The 19,721-nt window shown below is 41.3% G+C and overlaps 1 non-coding gene across 1 annotated transcript; it reads left to right on the forward strand.

Annotated features, from left to right (window-relative positions):
* The first annotated feature begins 13,746 nt into the window (after positions 1–13,746).
* LOC137942254 (small nucleolar RNA R71) lies at positions 13,747–13,853 on the forward strand. The gene has a single exon (XR_011110500.1). It is a non-coding gene; the product is annotated as a small nucleolar RNA R71 (small nucleolar RNA).
* Positions 13,854–19,721: the final 5,868 nt, after the last annotated feature.

The raw sequence follows: 19,721 nt of genomic DNA on the forward strand, positions 1-19,721 counted from the left end.
CCACCAAAGTCTGCAATTTCCGACGGTGATCATCGGCAATAAGCTCGTGGGCGGACTGGAGTAGCTAATGGCCACGCATACCTCTGGAGAATTAATCCCAATTTTGAAGAAAGTGGGCGTCCTCCGGCTTTGAGAAGAGTAAAATACTGATAATATGGGTACTACGCCAACTCTGAACGATCAATCGAGACCATAAGATATAATTTCTAAAAAACTATACCACAAGTTTCGAAAATCAATGATATGACTTGGTGGATTTAGTTCATAGAACAAAAAGGGAGAACATGTTGGGGGAAACAGGAAACAAAAAAGTTATAGATTTGTGTCTTAACTCTTCCCCCGAACCTTAATTTATAGATTAATAATCCTATAATATTATAATTATATCCCTGAAACTTAAACTAATTACATCAATGTCATCTTTATGAGATGACTCATTATTTACCATAATGCCATCACCATGGGCTTTAGGTCTTCTCCTTGGTCTATGGGTCTTGAACCTATCTTCCACATCTCTTCGATGAGTAGTCCTTCCTTGGTCTTATGGGCTTGACCCATCTTCTAATATACTTGGATGAGTGGGCCTTCCTTAGTAATGTAGGTTTGGGCCCATCTTCCAACATAATGCAAGGATAACTTTGGAATATAAGAAAAAGTAAAAAATTCCCTTCTTTTTCTTAAAATTGTTCCTTTAAGGGATAAAAGAGTAACTTTGTAGGTAATAAAAACCTATAAATTCTGCCCTCTTCTACACTCGAGAAATATCAAAAGAGGAAGCCGAGAAAAAGAAAGGCGATTTCCGACAAAGCAATTTTTGACAAAGGCAATTTTCGACAAAGGCAATTTCCGACGAAGCGATTTCCAACGAAGGAAATTTTAGACGAGAAGCTCGGTATGGTCTCTTCAACCTTAACAGCTAAGTAAAAAAGGGAACCGGTCGGTAACCAGGGGTGCAATTTAGTATATATATGCAATGTTGTATTTCAGTATGTATTTTTTATTTTCTTTTGTGTATAATATGACTGAATCTACGTTAGGATATTATATATGATTTGTATGCTATAAGTGTTTGCGTATAAAAGTTGTATTTGCTGTAAGTGTTTGCATATAAAATTTGTATTTGCTGTAAGTGTTTGTGTATAAAATAAGTGTTTGTTGTACCTTAAAATATTCAATGTGTGTTTTTGTTGTACCTTAAAATATTCAGTTACACTCCGAGGTAGAAAAAAGAAAACGGTGTTGCGCTATACTTTACTAAAGCAGCTAAGGAACCGTGTCGGTTAACATGTCTAGTTTGAGGACCTCTGAAATCAATGAGGTTGCTTTAGGAAATTAATCCTACTTAGTGTTAAACCGATAGGACTAGGTTCAAAGCCTGACAAATGTTAAGGAGTAGCAGAAGACATGTTGGGCATAGACCACACCACACCGTAGATGCATAGACCACAATGTAGATGTTGAATTCTCAAAGACCTCAAGCCTCATGGAAAGTCAAGAATTTTTGAAGAAACACCCTAAGAAGATGAAGAAAACTTGAAGACTAGAGTTTTAAGAAACATTTAGAAATGTCAAAAACTCAGTCTATGAAAGAGAGCAGTCCACTTCTTCCAAAACTTGTGGTTGAATGCAAAATTGGAGCTTTAGGATATATTTTACATTCAAACATGTTTTCACAAATACATACATATATTTCATACATATTAAAATCACTTAGGATCATTAATTCACATGTTTTAAAAGTTGATGAACTGACACATGAATGATCAATCAACATCTACTAATGATCGATCAACTAGAAGTGCATAAGCCAAAAATATAAAACATGATCTATTAACCAAGGTGGATTGATCGATCATCTAGAACGTGGTCAATTTGTGTTATAATACATGATCAATCAACCATATCAACTGTTTGACCAATATTGTCTAGGCAAAGCAAATTCTTGATAACAGATCAATCAACCTCTGAGATTGATTGCTCATACAAAACTTTTCTATTCAGGGACATAAACCATGATCAATCATAGCAAAGTCATTGATCAATCATACTTGCAATGCATTTGAAGAAAGAATTCTAATTGCTCAATCATACCATGTACAATGATCAATCAACTTAAAATGTCAGACCCAATGAGAAGACAGTGAACGAGAATAAGTCATATCCGGACAGAACAATAGCCATTACACATGATTGATTGATCATCCACTTTACATTGATCGATCAATATAAACTCAACTTTTTGCAAATGGACAAAAAATAACTAGTTTGGCTTGGGGAACTTATAAATACCCCGCCAAACCTCCCATTGAGAAATAATTAAACCTTTGTTGGTATTTCCACAAGCATTTACTCTCAATATATTGAAAATCTTCTTGAAGTGTATTTTTTACAAAGAGTGAGCCAAAACTTTGGAAAAATCTTTTCTCTTTTCTCATACTATTTCCATTCCATACATATTAGTCAAGCTCCAACATCTTTCATTGTGCTACAAAGGCTGGAGGATTGGATATCTCAAAGGAGAAGGTTTCTCTCCAATTAATAAGGCTGTAATTTGTACCTCTCTCTGTATTTTTTTTTTTTTTAGATAAGTTCACCTAGAACCTGATTGAATCTAGATAGAAAGAGCCTTAGAAGAGGTAGAATCTAGCCAATCTCTTGGGGATATTGAGTTGTAATTCATGTATTTGATCATACACGTGAGTTAAAGAGTGTCAAAATTTCTTTTATGTAAATTCAAGCTAATAGAGCTTGATTAGTGAAATTTCCCAAGAATGGGTTCATAGGCGGTGAAGACCAATAGGGAAATATTGATAAGAAAATATCTGGTGTCAAATATTATGATGTGTGAATTTTCTATGTTTTAACTTCTATGTTTGCATGATTTTTTATTCCATGCCTTATGATATTTAAAATTATAATTCTCAATTCACCCCCTTTTGAGAAGCCACTTGGGCCAACATCTTTAACTACATTTAAAATTTTTGGAAACAAATGGTATGAATCAGTCCACTTACCAAAAATTGATTTCAAAGCATTACATTTTGTTCTTCACGCTTCCTCATATGTAATATAAATATAATACTTATCTTTCATGATTTTCCTAATATCATCAAGATTTGAGGTAATTGTTTTCCTTGCATTTAACATAATGACCATACAAATAAAAGAGGATGTGCATATTGATGATCATGATGAATGGTAGAATTAACACACGTGTGGTCCTGAGCAAAGACTATAGGATGCAAAGACTTCAATGTTCTTATCTTGAATTGATGAATTTTTTACTATAGGATGCAAAGACTGTTACGGTCCCTAGTCATGGATCGTGTAACACGGCGTGGGATTTGTGAATCCAGCACTGGTACTGACTGAGTTGCTGGACTCAGTATGAGTGTAAACAAAAACCTTCTTTGCTGGTTTTCTTTCACATGGACAAAACTTGATGGATACAATGTCTTGATTGCTAAATATATGAAATTAAGCCATCAATGTTGACCAAAATAAAGTAAGGAGAATACCTTTTTCTTCTCACGGAAATCAGGGTTTCAAACCTGATTTGGTTGTAGCAAGTCAACCTAATTTGGTTGTGGCAAGCCTTGGCCCACGTGCATGAATGATTACCTCTCTTTCCTTGCTGGCTCCAAGCTTAGGAACAACAATTAATCTCCTTACGTGAATGACCAGAAAATTTCCCCAATTGCTGCTCGTCAGGAGGGTTAGACCCCTTGATGGTGGCTGACGTTGATAAAGAGGGAGAACTCTCTCTTTGGGCTTGGAAAAGGGGCAGGAAACTCCTCTTCTTAGTATGGATGGTGAAGGATGAATTTGGGTGAATATGGATGGCAATGGGGGGTGAAGAATAGGTTGGATTTTTGGAGTAAACCCTAAACTCGAGATCAAGAGGTGATCTCAACATGTTTAGACTAGGTTATTCTAAAATCTCAAAGCTTACCTATTTCATTCATACCTTTCCTTTAAATAGGTCACGTCAAGGAGTTTTAGGGTTAGGGTTACAATAATTCCCCATAATGCCCTTACATATAAAGTAATTAGAAATAACCCCTACTTAAAACAATATAAGAAATAACTCCTACTTAAAACAATATAAGAAATAAATCCTACTCAAAGAAATATAAGAATTAAATCCTATTGAGTGAGTTGTTGTTGTCTTCTTCATTGTGTGACTCGGTGTGCTATTGAGTCCACAACATCTGCCACCCCATGGAGAAAGAGCTTGTCCTCAAGCTCAAAAGCTGGGTAGACTTGTTTGAAAATGTCCACACGTTCCCATGTTGCAGCGTCGGGGTCAGTGTCCGTCCACTGGACGAGAATCTCCCAATGGTCATTGGTCAGCCGTGGGCGTAACACTGCAATTGGGTTAAGAATAACCTCACCATGATCAACCGGTGGTAGGAACGGAGTTGATGTAGGCTGTGCTTCGGAATGCGGCTTCAAAAGAGAGACATGAAACACATCGTGAATTCTGGCTGTGTCCGGTAATTTGAGTTGATAGGCGACTGGTCCCACGCGTCGAAGAATGGGAAACGGCCCAAAAAATCTGGGTGAGAGCTTATGATGTGGAGGTCCCGCAAGAGACTGCTGATGGTAGGGTTGGAGCCGTAGCCACACATACTTCCCAACCTCAAAAGAGACCTCATGGTGGCCTCTACCGTATACATCCTTCATCCGAGCTTGGGCGCGTCGTAGCCTTTCTGTGGTATTCTGTAGCAGTATACCCTTGTCTATGAGTGCCTGATCAATCGTGTCCATGCGGGTGGACCCTGGGTTGTACGAGAGGAGGGGAGGTGGATCCTGGCCATATATAACCCGAAAAGGAGTGGATTGCATTGCAGAGTGGAACGAGGTGTTGTAACAGTATTCGGCCCACGGAAGCCATTGAACCCATTGCCGCGATGATCCCCCACCAAGCACCGTAGATACATCTCAATGGTGCAGTTCACCACCTCAGTCTGCCCGTCTGTCTGTGGATGATAGGCGGAGGAGAACTTCAATTTCGTCCCACTCAAGCGAAACAGTTCCCGCCAAAAGGTGCTCGTGAAAATTGCATCTCTGTCACTCACAATGGATTCTGGAATGCCATGTAAGCAGACTATCTGCTCCAGGAAAGTCTGAGCGACCCGTGTTGCTGTATATGGATGAGCCATCGGTATAAAATGCCGTACTTGGAGAATCTATCAACCACTACGAAAAGTACAGATTTGCCGACTGACAGGGGTAGGCCTTCCACAAAATCCATTGAAATGTCGGCCCAAACCTGCATAGGAAGGGCCAGAGGCTGGAGAAGTCCGGCTGGACTCAAGTGCTCAGCTTTGTTGCGCTGACATACCTGACAGTCGCCCACATAAGTTGCAATAGAGGGTTTCACGGCTTGCCAGTAAAAATCAGCTCGAATTCTGTGCAAGGTCTTCTGGATCCCCTCGTGTGTACTATCATGGTAGGCCGAGAGAATAGCTGGAATCAACTCGGACTCAGGTGGAAGGAAAATCCGCTGCTTGTAATAAATAAGTGAATCCTGGATTATCCACTTCACATTCATTGTCCCTTCTGAGATCTGCTGATGCAGTTCCTACAGTGCAGGGTTAGTGGCATGTGCTTCTCGCACCAAGTCCATAATGAGAAATCTCGGTTGGCTGATAGAATAGACTGATTGTTGATCTTCAAAACATTGTGATAAGGTATCTGCCGCCTTATTTAATCTCCCCGCACGATACTCCACCAAGAAGTCAAACCCCAACAACTTACTGATCTAGTGCTGCAGTGGTAACGTCGTCAAATGCTGTTCTAGTAAGAATTTAAGGCTGTAGTGATCCGTGCGTATGAGAAAAGCCCGGCCCCAGAGATAAGGCCTCCAATGCTGGATGATGTAGAATTTTAGTTACATCGACTTTTATACCTCGCAAGCGTACGAATCGTTCATGTAATCTAGCAGTAAGCGAGGGTCATATCCACAGGGAGGATTGAATTTCGTGTATTCTTCAGTCAACTAGCCTAACCAAATATGATGAATTAATATGAACTAAATACTAATTATATCCTAAATTATCAAGCAATAATTTAATTAACTACTTGCACAACAGGAAACGTCAACTCTGGATTTTACCGTGATTCGTGCCTCTCTCGAGCGCCACGTAACTACGAATCCAGATTTCTCAATCCTTGCGTCTAGCCTCTCTCGGGCGCCTAGAGTTAAAGACAGAAATCGGATTAAAATACCAAAATCTAACCTCAATTATAATCTTACCCTAATCAACTAATTTAATCAAATATCAAGAAAACAAATCTCAAATAAACCTTAATTATCAAATCAGATTCAATTAACATTCAAAACCTAAGTTCAAACCATATAAAAAATCAAATTCAATAATGACGAATTACTCCCCTTCTTCCTCCTCTCGCTCGGGCAGCAACTCGTTCTCACGGGTGCTGCGATTTCCGGAAATTGGTGGCGTCGGGTAGCAATAGTGAGTGGCCGGAGGTAGAGACGACGCCGGCGACGACGGTTAGAAGCCGACGGCCGGAGGTAATGTCCGGCGAAGAGCTAAACAGAGCTGACGTTCTCTAACCGGCTCTCTCGAGTCTCGGTTAGAGTCGGAATGGCTCCGGGACTGGTCGGAATATGTAAACGACGCCGGAGGATGGTCTGAAAACGGAAGTGGCGCCGGAGAAGCCCTCTCAGATCCCCTCCCGGCCAGACGAGCAAAGAATGGCAGTGTCGAACTCGCCGTGACGGAGACTCTCTCGAGCTCTCCTCGGGTCTGTTCTCGGTTGCCTGATGGTGGTGGACGGCGGTGGCGAAAGGTCTTGGCCGGCGAACAGCGGTGGGGAACTCCTCTCGGGTCCTCCCCTGTTTCCGGTCAAAGTCCTCCCTTTTGGTCTCTACTCCTCTTCTCTTTACGCTCCCCCCTCTTCACGCCCTTCTTCTTCTTTAAATATGATTTTCTTATTTTAAAACGATTTGCCCTAGAAATTACCTCCATTTCACTAAGGGCATTTTGGTAAATATCTTCTTCTCCACCCAAATTCTCCTAAAATTCCATAATTGAATCTATAAAAAGCATTTCAGGAAGAAATAAGACTAAAAAATAATGAAATATAATTCAGGAGAGAGAAATATGCAATATCGACAGTGATTAATGCCAAATTCAATAAATGCTCATTTCATTTGAAAACCGATAAGTAACTACCTATAATACAATTATAAAGGTTATTCTATTATAATTAACCTAGTTCTCATGTCAAAATATGGCATCTATCACACCCCCAAACCTAAATCTTTGCTAGTCCCTAGCAAAACAACAATCGAACCAAAATTAAGCCTAGGAAAACAAAATGCCACTTTCGTAGGGAGCACGATTGCATTTAGCGTATGCAACAAGCCGTTAAACCCCTACTCTGCAGTAGTGGACGAGTTATGTCTCGTGAGGGTTTGCATGGAATTTACCCACAAAATTCATCTAAATCAATAATATAAAAAGAAAAAAAACTGAAGAAAATTTACTCCTCATTAGCATATGACTAACACTTAGTATCGTAAAATATCTGAAATTCATATGAGATCTTGCGAAATATTAAAACCTGTGTAAAAGATAGCCTATTATCAATCCAAATACACTCATTGTTACTCCACCTGAACCAATGTGACCCATAAGCTATTACTTCAACAGAACAAAGAGGCAGCAAATAACAATAAAATCCTGGTCACATCACAATTAAGAGAAAATAGTAAAGTAAGCCTGTTGTCTTACAATCTCACCAAAGAAATATACCAATTTCAATCTTGACTTGTAACTTCTTTCAAATTACAATTCATCATCAAAGTTAAGGAAACTCATTGCTTCCAGATTTAAAACCATTTTTCGCTATTACCAGCGCACTTTTGCTATTACCAGCGTAATTTTTGTTTTTTTTTTGTTTTCTTCACTGAATACTTTTGGTATTACCACCATTTTGTATTCGTCTTCACTGCATATGCACTTATTTTTAAGTAACCCACTGTTCCGGTGCATGTCCCTGGGTTTGCCCAAGCTGTTTCTGAAGTTATCTGTCTTTTGCAAGCAAGAGCATTTCCATTTGCATTTATACATTACAACAAGGAATTTTACTGAGGTATGAGTTCAAACAGGCATACAAGACTATTCAGACTAACATAGATCAACACTAGATTTACATGTTCTCTTTTGCAACTAAGTTCCAAGTCTAATGCAATAGGAAGCTATCCCACTGAATTCTCATGAATCACAACAAATGATATCGGATTTCTAATAGGCATATTCTACACAAATTTACGAAAATTTTTGAAAAACATTTGAGCAACTTATTTTAACTCTACTAATGTTAACCACATACTAAGAGGAGTAATTTGAAAACCACGAACAAAAATCGAACGAAAATTATTGCTAAGACATAAAAGCGTCGTTCCCCCCCCCCCCCCCCCCCCCCCCCCCCCAAACCTAAACCTGACATTGTCCTCAATGGGGAAAAGTTAAAACACTATAACGACTACAAAAAAAAAAAAAAAAAGACCCCCAGGAATGATACATAGTCTCCCTCAAAGAAGGTTTACTCGTATCAGCCGTACCCGTAGGTAATCATCCGTAGATGAAACCGCTATCCCACATCACACTTTGAAGAAATCTCCGTGTGACTGGCCACTGAAGGCAGCAGGAATCACGCGCTAAACACAAGTCCTTAAGTTACTCACCATAAGGTTTTCATTCAATACTTCAAGATCGAACTGGTCAATCCCAGAACGGTTGTTTGAGTACAGACCTCTCAAACTAGGGACCAAAAGTCTGGTCATCGACTATCGGAACCATTTATGCTCTCAGCCGGTAAGAGAGTATGAATAAACCAAAAAAATAAAATAAAAATAAAAATAAAAATAAAACTGTAATGTACAAAGGGATAGAAACGTGGGGATTGCCCACAGTGTGCTAAGTTTATAGTCGTAAGCAAGACTCTGACGCATTCAAGATGAAATGACAGGTTCCTCCAAGAAAATCACCATCACCTCCTCTGGTGTGGGGACATTCTCAAGATACGGTTTGAGCCTCTGACCGTTAACTTTGAAGATCGACCTGTCTCCGTGATTGCGGGTCTCAATAGCGCCATGAGGAAACAGCTGTGTAACTTCAAATGGACCGGACCACCTGGATCTTAGCTTCCCTGGAAAAAAATGCAATCGTGAGTTATAAAGTAAAACATTCTGCCCAACAGTAAAAGACTTGCGAAAAATAGATTTATCATGTAAAAGCTTTGTTCGCTCCTTATACAGTTTGGCATTCTCATAAGCATCATGACGTATCTCTTCCAACTCATTCAATTGCAACTTTCTCTCCTCACCCGCTTGAGTTAAATCAAAATTTAAAGCCTTAATGGCCCAATAAGCTCTATGCTCAAGCTCAACAGGTAGATGACATGCTTTGCCGAATACTAGGCGAAATGGAGACATCCCAATAGGAGTCTTATAAGCGGTTCGATAGGCCCATAAGGCATCGTCCAATCGAGTGGACCAATCTTTCCTATCAAAGCGAACCGTCTTCTCCAAAATCCGTTTGATCTCTCTATTAGAGATTTCCACTTGACCACAAGTTTGCGGGTGGTATGGAGTGGACACCCGATGAGTGATGGAATATTTCTTCAATAAGGCCTCAAATGCTCTGTTACAAAAATGAGATCCCCCATCACTGATGATCGCTCTCGGGGTACCAAATCGATTAAAGATATTTTCTTTTAAAAACTTTACCACCACTTTGTGATCGTTTGTCTTACATGATATAGCTTCAATCCATTTAGAGACATATTCAACAGCAACAAGGATGTATTGATAGCCGAACGAGACAGGAAAAGGACCCATGAAGTCAATACCCCACACATCAAACAATTCAACAATAAGAATGGGGTTAAGAGGCATCATGTTCTTCCTAGACAAACAACCAGTTCGTTGGCATTTATCACACACCTGACAAAACTCATGGGCATCTCTAAATAATGAAGGCCAATAGAAACCACATTGCAAGACTTTAGCCGCGGTCTTTCTAGCACCAAAATGTCCACCACATGCGTGGGAATGACAGAATTCAAGAATGTTGGCAAAGTCTTGCTCATGTACACAACGCCTAATGACTTGGTCAGAACACACCTTGAACAAATAAGGGTCATCCCAAAAAAAATGTTTGACTTGGGAAAAGAATTTCAATCTATCTTGTTTACTCCAATAATCAGGAATCTTATGAGTTACAAGATAGTTGACTATATCAGCAAACCAAGGCAACTGGGATACTTGGAGAAGTTGTTCATCAGGGAAGGAATCATTTAAAGGAAGGAATCCTTCCTGAGGTACTACACATATCCTAGATAGATGATCAGCAACAACATTCTCACAACCCTTCTTATCTCGAATCTCAAGGTCAAATTCTTGCAATTGCAAGATCCATCTAATCAAGCGAGGTTTAGTGTCCTTGATGGATAATAAATACTTCAAAGCAGAATGATCAGTGAACACTATAACCTTTGACCCTAACAGATATGATCTGAATTTGTTCAAGGCAAACACAACAGCTAGCAACTCCTCAGTGGTAGTATAATTCAATTGAGCATCATGAAGAGTTCGGCTAGCATATTGAATGACACAGGGCATTTTATCTGTCTTTTGCCCCAAAACAGCCGCCAATGCATAGTCAGAGGCATCACACATCAACTCAAAAGGCAAAGACCAAATAGGGGGTTGGACAATGGGTGCAATGGACAAACATTTCTTCAGTGTCTCAAAAGCATGAATACAGGCATCATCAAAGGCAAAAGCAACATCTTGAGCAAGTAAATTCGTCAAAGGACGAGAAATTTTGCTAAAGTCTTTAATGAAACGCCTATAGAACCCAGCATGGCCAAGGAAAGAACGCACTCCCTTCACAGAAGTAGGTGGTGACAGATTGGTAATTAGGTCAACCTTGGCTTTGTCCAGTTCTACACCCCTCTCAGACACTACATGTCCTAACACAATTCCTTCTTTCACCATGAAGTGGCATTTCTCCCAATTCAAGACTAAATTGGACTTAATGCAATGGGACAATACGAGTGAAAGATTGTACAGACATGTATCAAAACTAGAGCCAAACACAGAAAAGTCATCCATAAAGACCTCTAAAAATTCACCAATCATGTCAGAAAAAATACTCATCATGCACCGTTGGAAAGTGGCGGGTGCATTGCATAAACCAAAAGGCGTGCGTCTGTAAGCATAGGTGCCAAACGGACACGTGAATGTGGTCTTTTCCTGGTCTTCTGGAGCAATGGGAATTTGATTGTAGCCGGAGTATCCATCTAAGAAGCAATAAAAATTGTGGCCGGCCAATCGCTCTAGTACCTGATCAATGAAAGGTAGTGGGAAGTGATCCTTCCTAGTGACGGAATTAAGTTTTCTATAGTCAATGCAGACACGCCACTTGGTGGTAGTTCTTGTGGGAATCAATTCACCACTCTCATTTTTCATTATTGTTATCCCCCCTTTCTTAGGGACAACTTGAATTGGACTCACCCAGGTGCTATCGGAAATAGGGTAAATGATTCCTGTCACAAGCAACCTAATGACTTCTTCTCTCACAACCTCCAGCATATGGGGATTTAACCTACGTTGCATCTCACGTGAGGCTTTAGTCCCCTCCTCCAAATGAATACGATGCATGCATATGGAGGGGCTAATCCCTTTTAAGGCATCAAGAGTCCACCCCAATGCCTCTCTGTGTGCTTGTAAAACTTCAGTCAATTGTTCCTCCTGCTCAATACTCAAATCAGAGGAAATAATGACTGGTAATGAGTTCATGGGTCCCAAGAACGCATACTTCAACGTGGGAGGAAGTGGCTTAAGATCTAGCTTGGAAGTTTCGAGAGGTTTGTCTAAGTCAAGAGGAAGATCCTGTGGATGATCAGTTGTGATAACCTCATAAGCTTCCTCCAACAGAGGTACAGAATTGAGTAAAGAATTAAGCTCTCGGAAATATGTTTCCTCATCAAAATAGTCCATGTCTAAAGATGTTATGCAAGACTCAAAAGATTCAAGAGTGGATTCGTTATCAAGCATAACAGTTTCTATATTAAATGCAGGACTCAGATCATCAGACTCAAGTGGGTGGTGCCCGGCATTAAATACATTCAATGAGACCTTAAAATTTCCAAAAGACAACTCCAACTCACCACTTTTACAATGAATGATAGCATTAGATGTGGCTAAGAAGGGACGTCCTAGGATGACAGGAATTTGGTTGGTCACATTGAATATTGGTTCTGTATCAAGAACAATGAAATCAACCGGGAACAAAAATTTGTCCACTTTTATCAAAACATCTTCAACTATTCCTCGTGGTATCTTGACAGAACGGTCAGCTAGTTGAAGTGTGATGGGGGTAGGCTTCAATTCCCCCAAACCTAATTGCTGGTACACAAAGAAAGGAAGCAAATTCACACTTGCTCCTAAGTCAAGAAGAGCTCTCTGGATGGTATGTTCACCAATGACACATGAAATTGTGGGACATCCAGGATCTTTAACTTTAGGAGGAGTGTTGTGCTTCAGAATTGAGCTTACATTCTCAGTAAGAAAGACCTTTTTGTTAACATGTTGTTTTCTCTTCTGTGTACAAAGGTCTTTCAAAAATCAGGCATAGGCAGGGACTTGCCTAATAGCATCAAGAAGTGGAATGTTAATGTGAACCTTACTAAACAGTTCCAACGTTTCATGCATGCTATCTCCTTTCCTAGGTGGGCCCGATAACCTCTGCGGATAAGGAGCTAGTGGGACTTGGTTAGGGATCTGCTTGGTTGTTGGTGGAGAACTTGGAGGTTCGTCACTCAATGATGTGTCCCCATTGTCATCCTTTGACTCCTTAGACTTAGTGGTCCCTACCCCATTGTTCAACTCACGACCACTCCTAAGGGTGGTTATGGCTTTTGCTTGCTCATGGTGGGGTTTGGAACTCAACTCACTCTCATGTGTGATTTTGGGGGTTAGGAATGGTTTGACTCGGGAGTCTATTTTGTGCTTGTTCACTCATGTGGCTGGCCAACTGACTCACTTGCATTTCAAGTTTGGCAATGGAGGACTGTGTATTCTGCATGAATAATTGAAGTGTATCCTCAAGTGAAGGTTTTTGTGGAATCAATGGTTGTTGGGTGAAGTGTGGGCGCGGAGCTTGGGGTTGAGTAAACCCTGGAGGACCCCCAACCTGTGGGCCCTTGGACCATGAGAAATTTGGGTGCCTAGCCCAACCCGGATTATATGTTTCTGAAAAAGGATCGTTCCGGTTTGGTCTATGAAAATTCTGGACTGCATTCAAGTCCTCAATGAGCTCTGGGTAGGATGAACTAGATGGACACATTTGTGTGGGATGAGATGAACCAGAGCATTTGGCACAGACAGTAGATGGGTTAGGAGCAGGTGAACTCTTGGACACCATAAGGGCATCAATTTTTCTAGTCAACCCCTCAATCTTGGCCATGAGCATAGGTGTTTCACTAACCTCGTAGAGACCCCCTCTTTTGGTTTCGTGGGATCTCCTATCAACATTAAATGACGAACCCCATTGCTGAGATTGATCACTCAACGTTTCAAAGAAGTGCCACGCCTCACTAGCACTCTTACCCATCAAACTCCCACCACTCGTTGCATCTACCATGGATCTAACCTGGGGTGTAAGACCTTGATAAAAGTATTGCACTAAATGCCATTTATCAAACCCATGATGCGGACACCTACGGATCAAATCCTTCCATTTCTCCCAAGCCTCATAAAAGTGTTCACCCTCCTGCTGCATAAAGTTGGAGATTTCTCTCCTGAGGGCTGTAGTTCTCTGAATGGGAAAGTACTTGGACAAAAATTTTGTGACTAACGTGTCCCATGAAGTAATGCTGCCCACCTCCAAGGAATTAAGCCAAGACTTGGCCTTATCCTTAAGTGAAAATGGAAAAAGTCTTAACCGGATAGAGTCATCTGAGAAATTATGGAATTTAAAAGTTGCACAAATATCTAAGAATTCCTTGATGTGGTAATATGGGTCCTCCTTATCCAACCCATAGAATGTAGGGAGGAGTTGGATCACACCCGGTTTCAACTCATAACTGGCGGCAGTAGTGGGTGGCAATATAATGCAAGAAGGTGATGTGAAGTGGGATGGGATAGAATAATCCCTCAGGGCTCTACGGTCACCTGCTGCAGGTAACTGTAATTGTTCGCCCTGATTGGCCATGGTAGCTCCTAACTTGACTTCGGGTGTTTTCCTACAAATATGTTCTACCTCTTCAACAAAGGGAGCTAATGGTCCACCTAGGGAGCGGCGCCCGTGCATAAAAACACAAAAAGAAACAAAATGAACTATCAAATTAAGCTAACAAACTCGCTACTAAAAATATGAACTAACTAGAAGAAATAAAAATAATTTCATAAAAAATACCAAACTAAAATTATGAAAGCAAAAAAAATAAAAAAATAAAAATAAAAACAAAAATAAAATAAAATAAAATCTAACCTAAGACTATGGAGAACAAAGATATACGCTTAATACGTGCCTCCCCGGCAACGGCGCCAAAAACTTGATGTAAAATTTTAGTTACATCGACTTTTATACCTCGCAAGCGTACGAATCGTTCATGTAATCTAGCAGTAAGCGAGGGTCATATCCACAGGGAGGATTGAATTTCGTGTATTCTTCAGTCAACTAGCCTAACCAAATATGATGAATTAATATGAACTAAATACTAATTATATCCTAAATTATCAAGCAATAATTTAATTAACTACTTGCACAACAGGAAACGTCAACTCTGGATTTTACCGTGATTCGTGCCTCTCTCGAGCGCCACGTAACTACGAATCCAGATTTCTCAATCCTTGCGTCTAGCCCCTCTCGGGCGCCTAGAGTTAAAGACAGAAATCGGATTAAAATACCAAAATCTAACCTCAATTATAATCTTACCCTAATTAACTAATTTAATCAAATATCAAGAAAACAAATCTCAAATAAACCTTAATTATCAAATCAGATTCAATTAACATTCAAAACCTAAGTTCAAACCATATAAAAAATCAAATTCAATAATGATGAATTACTCCCCTTCTTCCTCCTCTCGCTCGGGCAGCAACTCGTTCTCACGGGTGCTGCGATTTTCGGAAATTGGTGGCGTCGGGTAGCAATAGTGAGTGGCCGGAGGTAGAGATGACGCCGGCAACGACGGTTAGAAGCCGACGGCCGGAGGTAATGTCCGGCGACGAGCGAAACAGAGCTGACGTTCTCTAACCGGCTCTCTCGAGTCTCGGTTAGAGTCGGAATGGCTCCGGGACTGGTCGGAATATGTAAACGACGCCGGAGGATGGTCTGAAAACGGAAGTGGCGCCGGAGAAGCCCTCTCGGATCCCCTCCCGGCCTGGCGAGCAAAGAATGGCAGCGTCGAACTCGCCGCGACGGAGACTCTCTCGAGCTCTCCTCGGGTCTGTTCTCGGTTGCCTGATGGTGGTGGACGACGGTGGACGACGGTGGCGAAAGGTCTTGGCCGGCGAACAGCGGTGGGGAACTCCTCTCGGGTCCTCCCCTGTTTCCGGTCAAAGTCCTCCCTTTTGGTCTCTACTCCTCTTCTCTTTACGCTCCCCCCTCTTCACGCCCTTCTTCTTCTTTAAATATGATTTTCTTATTTTAAAACGATTTGCCCTAGAAATTACCTCCATTTCACTAAGGGCATTTTGGTAAATATCTTCTTCTCCACCCAAATTCTCCTGAAATTCCATAATTGAATCTATAAAAAGCATTTCAGGAAGAAATAAGACTAAAAAATAATGAAATATAATTCAGGAGAGAGAAATATGCAATATCGACAGTGATTAATGCCAAATTCAATAAATGCTCATTTCATTTGAAAACCGATAAGTAACTACCTATAATACAATTATAAAGGTTATTCTATTATAATTAACCTAGTTCTCATGTCAAAATATGGCATCTATCACTGGACCGCTTTGGCCAACCCAATCAATTCGTGCTCATAGGCTGCCGGCTTGTGATGGCGGACTGCTAACTGTCTGCTAAAATATGCAATAGAATGCCCCAACTACTGTAAAACGGCCCCTATGCCCACGCCCGAAGCGTCGCACTCTACCATGAACAATTCGTCGAAGTTGGGAAGTTGTAATACTAGCGCGGATGCAAGGGCAGCTTTGAGTGCTACAAATGATGTGGTGGCCCCCTCATTCCAAATAAAGGAATTTTTCTTGAGTAAAGTCGTCAATGGTGCTGCCACTGGCCCATAGTTTTGAATAAATTTGTGGTAGTAGCCCGCAAGACCCATAAAACCCCGTAATGCAGAACACGACTGTGGTTGCGGTCACTCGTGAATAGCTCGGATCTTCTCGGGATCCACCGTAACCCCCTCATGTGATATAATGTGTCCCAAATACCCCACATGTGAAGCCGCAAAAGAACACTTGGAATGTTTCAAATAGAGCTGATGTGCTCTTAACAAGTCGAAAACAATCCTCAAGTACGCCAAGTGCTCCTCAACCGACTTGCTATATATCAAAATATCATCGAAAAATACAAGAACAATTTTTCGAAGATAGGGGCTAAATACCTCGTTCATCAAAGTTTGAAAAGTGGAGGGTGCATTGGATAACCCGAACGGCATGACGACGAACTCAAAGTGGCCATGGTGCGTGCGGAATGTCGTCTTCTCGATATCAGAGGGGTGCATCCGGACCTAATGGTATCCTGAACGGAGGTCGAGTTTAGTGAATAACCACGACCCATGTAACTCATCCAGAAGCTCATCCACTACCGGAGTCAGAAACTTATCTTTTACGGTCTGCACGTTCAACTCCCGATAATCCACGTAGAACTTCCATGTCCCATCATGTTTCTTCACAAGTAAGACGGGTGAAGAGAATGGGGAGCGGCTGGGACGAATAAGACCCTGTTTCAACATCTCATGGCACTGACACTCTATCTCGTCCTTCTGAAGGTGTGGATAACGGTATGGTCGCACGACCACTACCTCAGAACCCGGTTTCAGACAGATCCTGTGGTCACAGTGCCTCATGGGAGGCAACCCCGAAGGCTCCTGGAAGAGGTCAGAGAACTCCTCAACCAGACCATCACTAGTACTGTCAGGCTGATCCTATGTTTGCAAAGTGTGTATGCGGTGGGCCCTGTCCGCCTGACAGCCCTGTAAGAGCACCCGACTTTCGGCCACATCAAAGCTCATGGTTAAAGCTGAAAAGTCCCACAGAATGGGCCCCAACGTTTGTAACCATTTAATGCCTAAAACCATATCAAATCCCGCTAGGGGAATAACAAAAAATTCCGCATTAAATGAAGTAAATCCAATGGAAAAAGTTACCACCTTACTAATCCCATAGCTAGGGACCTTCTCGCCATTGGCCACTAAGACGGTGGTTGTAGGATGAGTGTGTATCTGGAGCTGGAGATGCTGTGTGGTTGTCAAACTCAAAAAATTGTGTGTACTCCCCGAATCGACTAGTCCCACCAGTTCGCGGTCGATGACATGAGCTCGGACTTGCATTGTAGTAGACGATTTCTGCCCAATAATAGCATGCAAGGATATCTCTGGTGGTTCCTCCTCGATAATATCCTCTGGTTCCTCTGACTCCTCCACCTCGAGCCAAAATAATCGTTTACATTGGTGTCCAACCCGATACTGCTCATCGCAGTTATAACAGAGATTTTTTGACCGCCTTTCTGCCATCTCCGCACTTGTCAATTTTTTTATAAAGCTAGGTAGGGAATTACCAGGGCGGGGATCGGCTACCCGAGTCGTAGTCAGAGTGTGTCTGGATGGTGCTGCTATAGATGCTCCCTGAGATGAGTTATAGCGGCGCCCTTGCCACATGGAGGAAGTGTTCCTCTCACTCGACCAACCTGGCTTACGTTGCTGCAGCTGTTGTCGTTGTTCCATTGCTCGGGCCATATTCATGGCATGAGCTAGATCCGTGGGCATAAGGAGTTCTATCTTTAGCCGTAAATACTCATTGAGACCTGCTGTGAATAAGGAGACCTGCTGGTCAACCAATACCCTCTCCCAGCACGAGCCAACTTTTCTTGGAATAGTTTTTGATATTGTTCCACCGAACCCGTTTGTGTCAATAGGACTAACTCTCCCAGGGGGTTGCTGTTGGCGGGAGGCCCAAATCTAACTGTGCATTGATTTTTAAATTCTCCCCAAGTCATTCCCGGTCTCTCTTTCCCTACTTGAGTCACCCATAACATGGCTTCATCTGTCATATGGAAAGAGGCTAGTTGCACCTTATCCCATTCAGTAGTCCCTTGGTTCAAATTTTTTTTTTTCACATCTATGCAACCAAATTATGGGATCCATAGAACCATTGAAAGAGGGAAACTCTAACTTGGTGTACCTTGGGATTGTGCCTCCATGCTGAGGTGCTTGGACAACAGTGTGCCCAGGCCACTGCTCCCCTCTTCTATGATATGGTTGAGCAACCTCTCTCACCTCTGGACTCTGATGTCTCTCTGTCCTCAACTCCTGTAGCATGCTAATGATTGGACTCATCTCTTCTTCCAAACCACAAACCTTTCCCATCACTGGTTGTGCTGTTTCAAGGCTATCTTCTTTCTTTTGTATCCTGATTTGGATTTCTTCATTGCTGATATTATCCCCCATATTACCCTGCTCTGATACCAAGTTGTTACGGTCCCGAGTCATGGATCGTGTAACACGGTGTGGGATTTGTGAATCCAGCACTGGTACTGAGTTGCTGGACTCAGTATGAGTGTAAACAAAAACCTTCCTTGCTGGTTTTCTCTCACGTGGACAAAACTTGATGGATACAATGTCTTGATTGCTAAATATATGAAATTAAGCCATCAATGTTGACCAAAATAAAGTAAGGAGAATACCTTTTTCTTCTCACGGAAATCAAGGTTTCAAACCTGATTTGGTTGTAGCAAGTCAACCTGATTTGGTTGTGGCAAGCCTTGGCCCACGTGCATGAATGATTACCTCTCTTTCCTTGCTGGCTCCAAGCTTAGGAACAACAATTAATCTCCTTACGTGAATGACCAGAAAATTTCCCCAATTGCTGAGGGTTAGACCCCTTGATGGTGGCTGACATTGATAAAGAGGGAGAACCCTCTCTTTGGGCTTGGAAAAGGGGCAGGAAACTCCTCTTCTTAGTATGGATGATGAAGGATGAATTTGGGTGAATATGGATGGCAATGGGGATGAAGGATAGGTTGGATTTTTGGAGTAAACCCTAAACTCGAGATCAAGAGGTGATCTCAACCTGTTTAGACTAGGTTTTTCTAAAATCTCAAAGCTTACCTATTTCATTCATACCTTTCCTTTAAATAGGTCACGTCAAGGAGTTTTAGGGATAGGGTTACAATAATTCCCCATAATGCCCTTACATATAAAGTAATTAGAAATAACTCCTACTTAAAACAATATAAGAAATAACTCCTACTTAAAACAATATAAGAAATAAATCCTACTCAAAGAAATATAAGAATTAAATCCTATTGAGTGAGTTGTTGTTGTCTTCTTCGTTGTGTGACTCGGTGTGCTATTGAGTCCACAACAAAGACTCTCCAAGGATATTCATAATAAACACATTTAACTTTATAATCATTAGCACTAGACTTCAATGTCTTGTATTCCACATACTTTTCAATTGAAGATTTTTGAAGAAG

The sequence above is a fragment of the Aristolochia californica genome, unplaced genomic scaffold (genome assembly GCF_029961685.1).
Source record: "Aristolochia californica isolate CCGP_79_NKW_82.1479 unplaced genomic scaffold, dmAriCali1.0.hap1 SCAF_9, whole genome shotgun sequence".
NCBI lineage: Eukaryota > Viridiplantae > Streptophyta > Magnoliopsida > Piperales > Aristolochiaceae > Aristolochia > Aristolochia californica.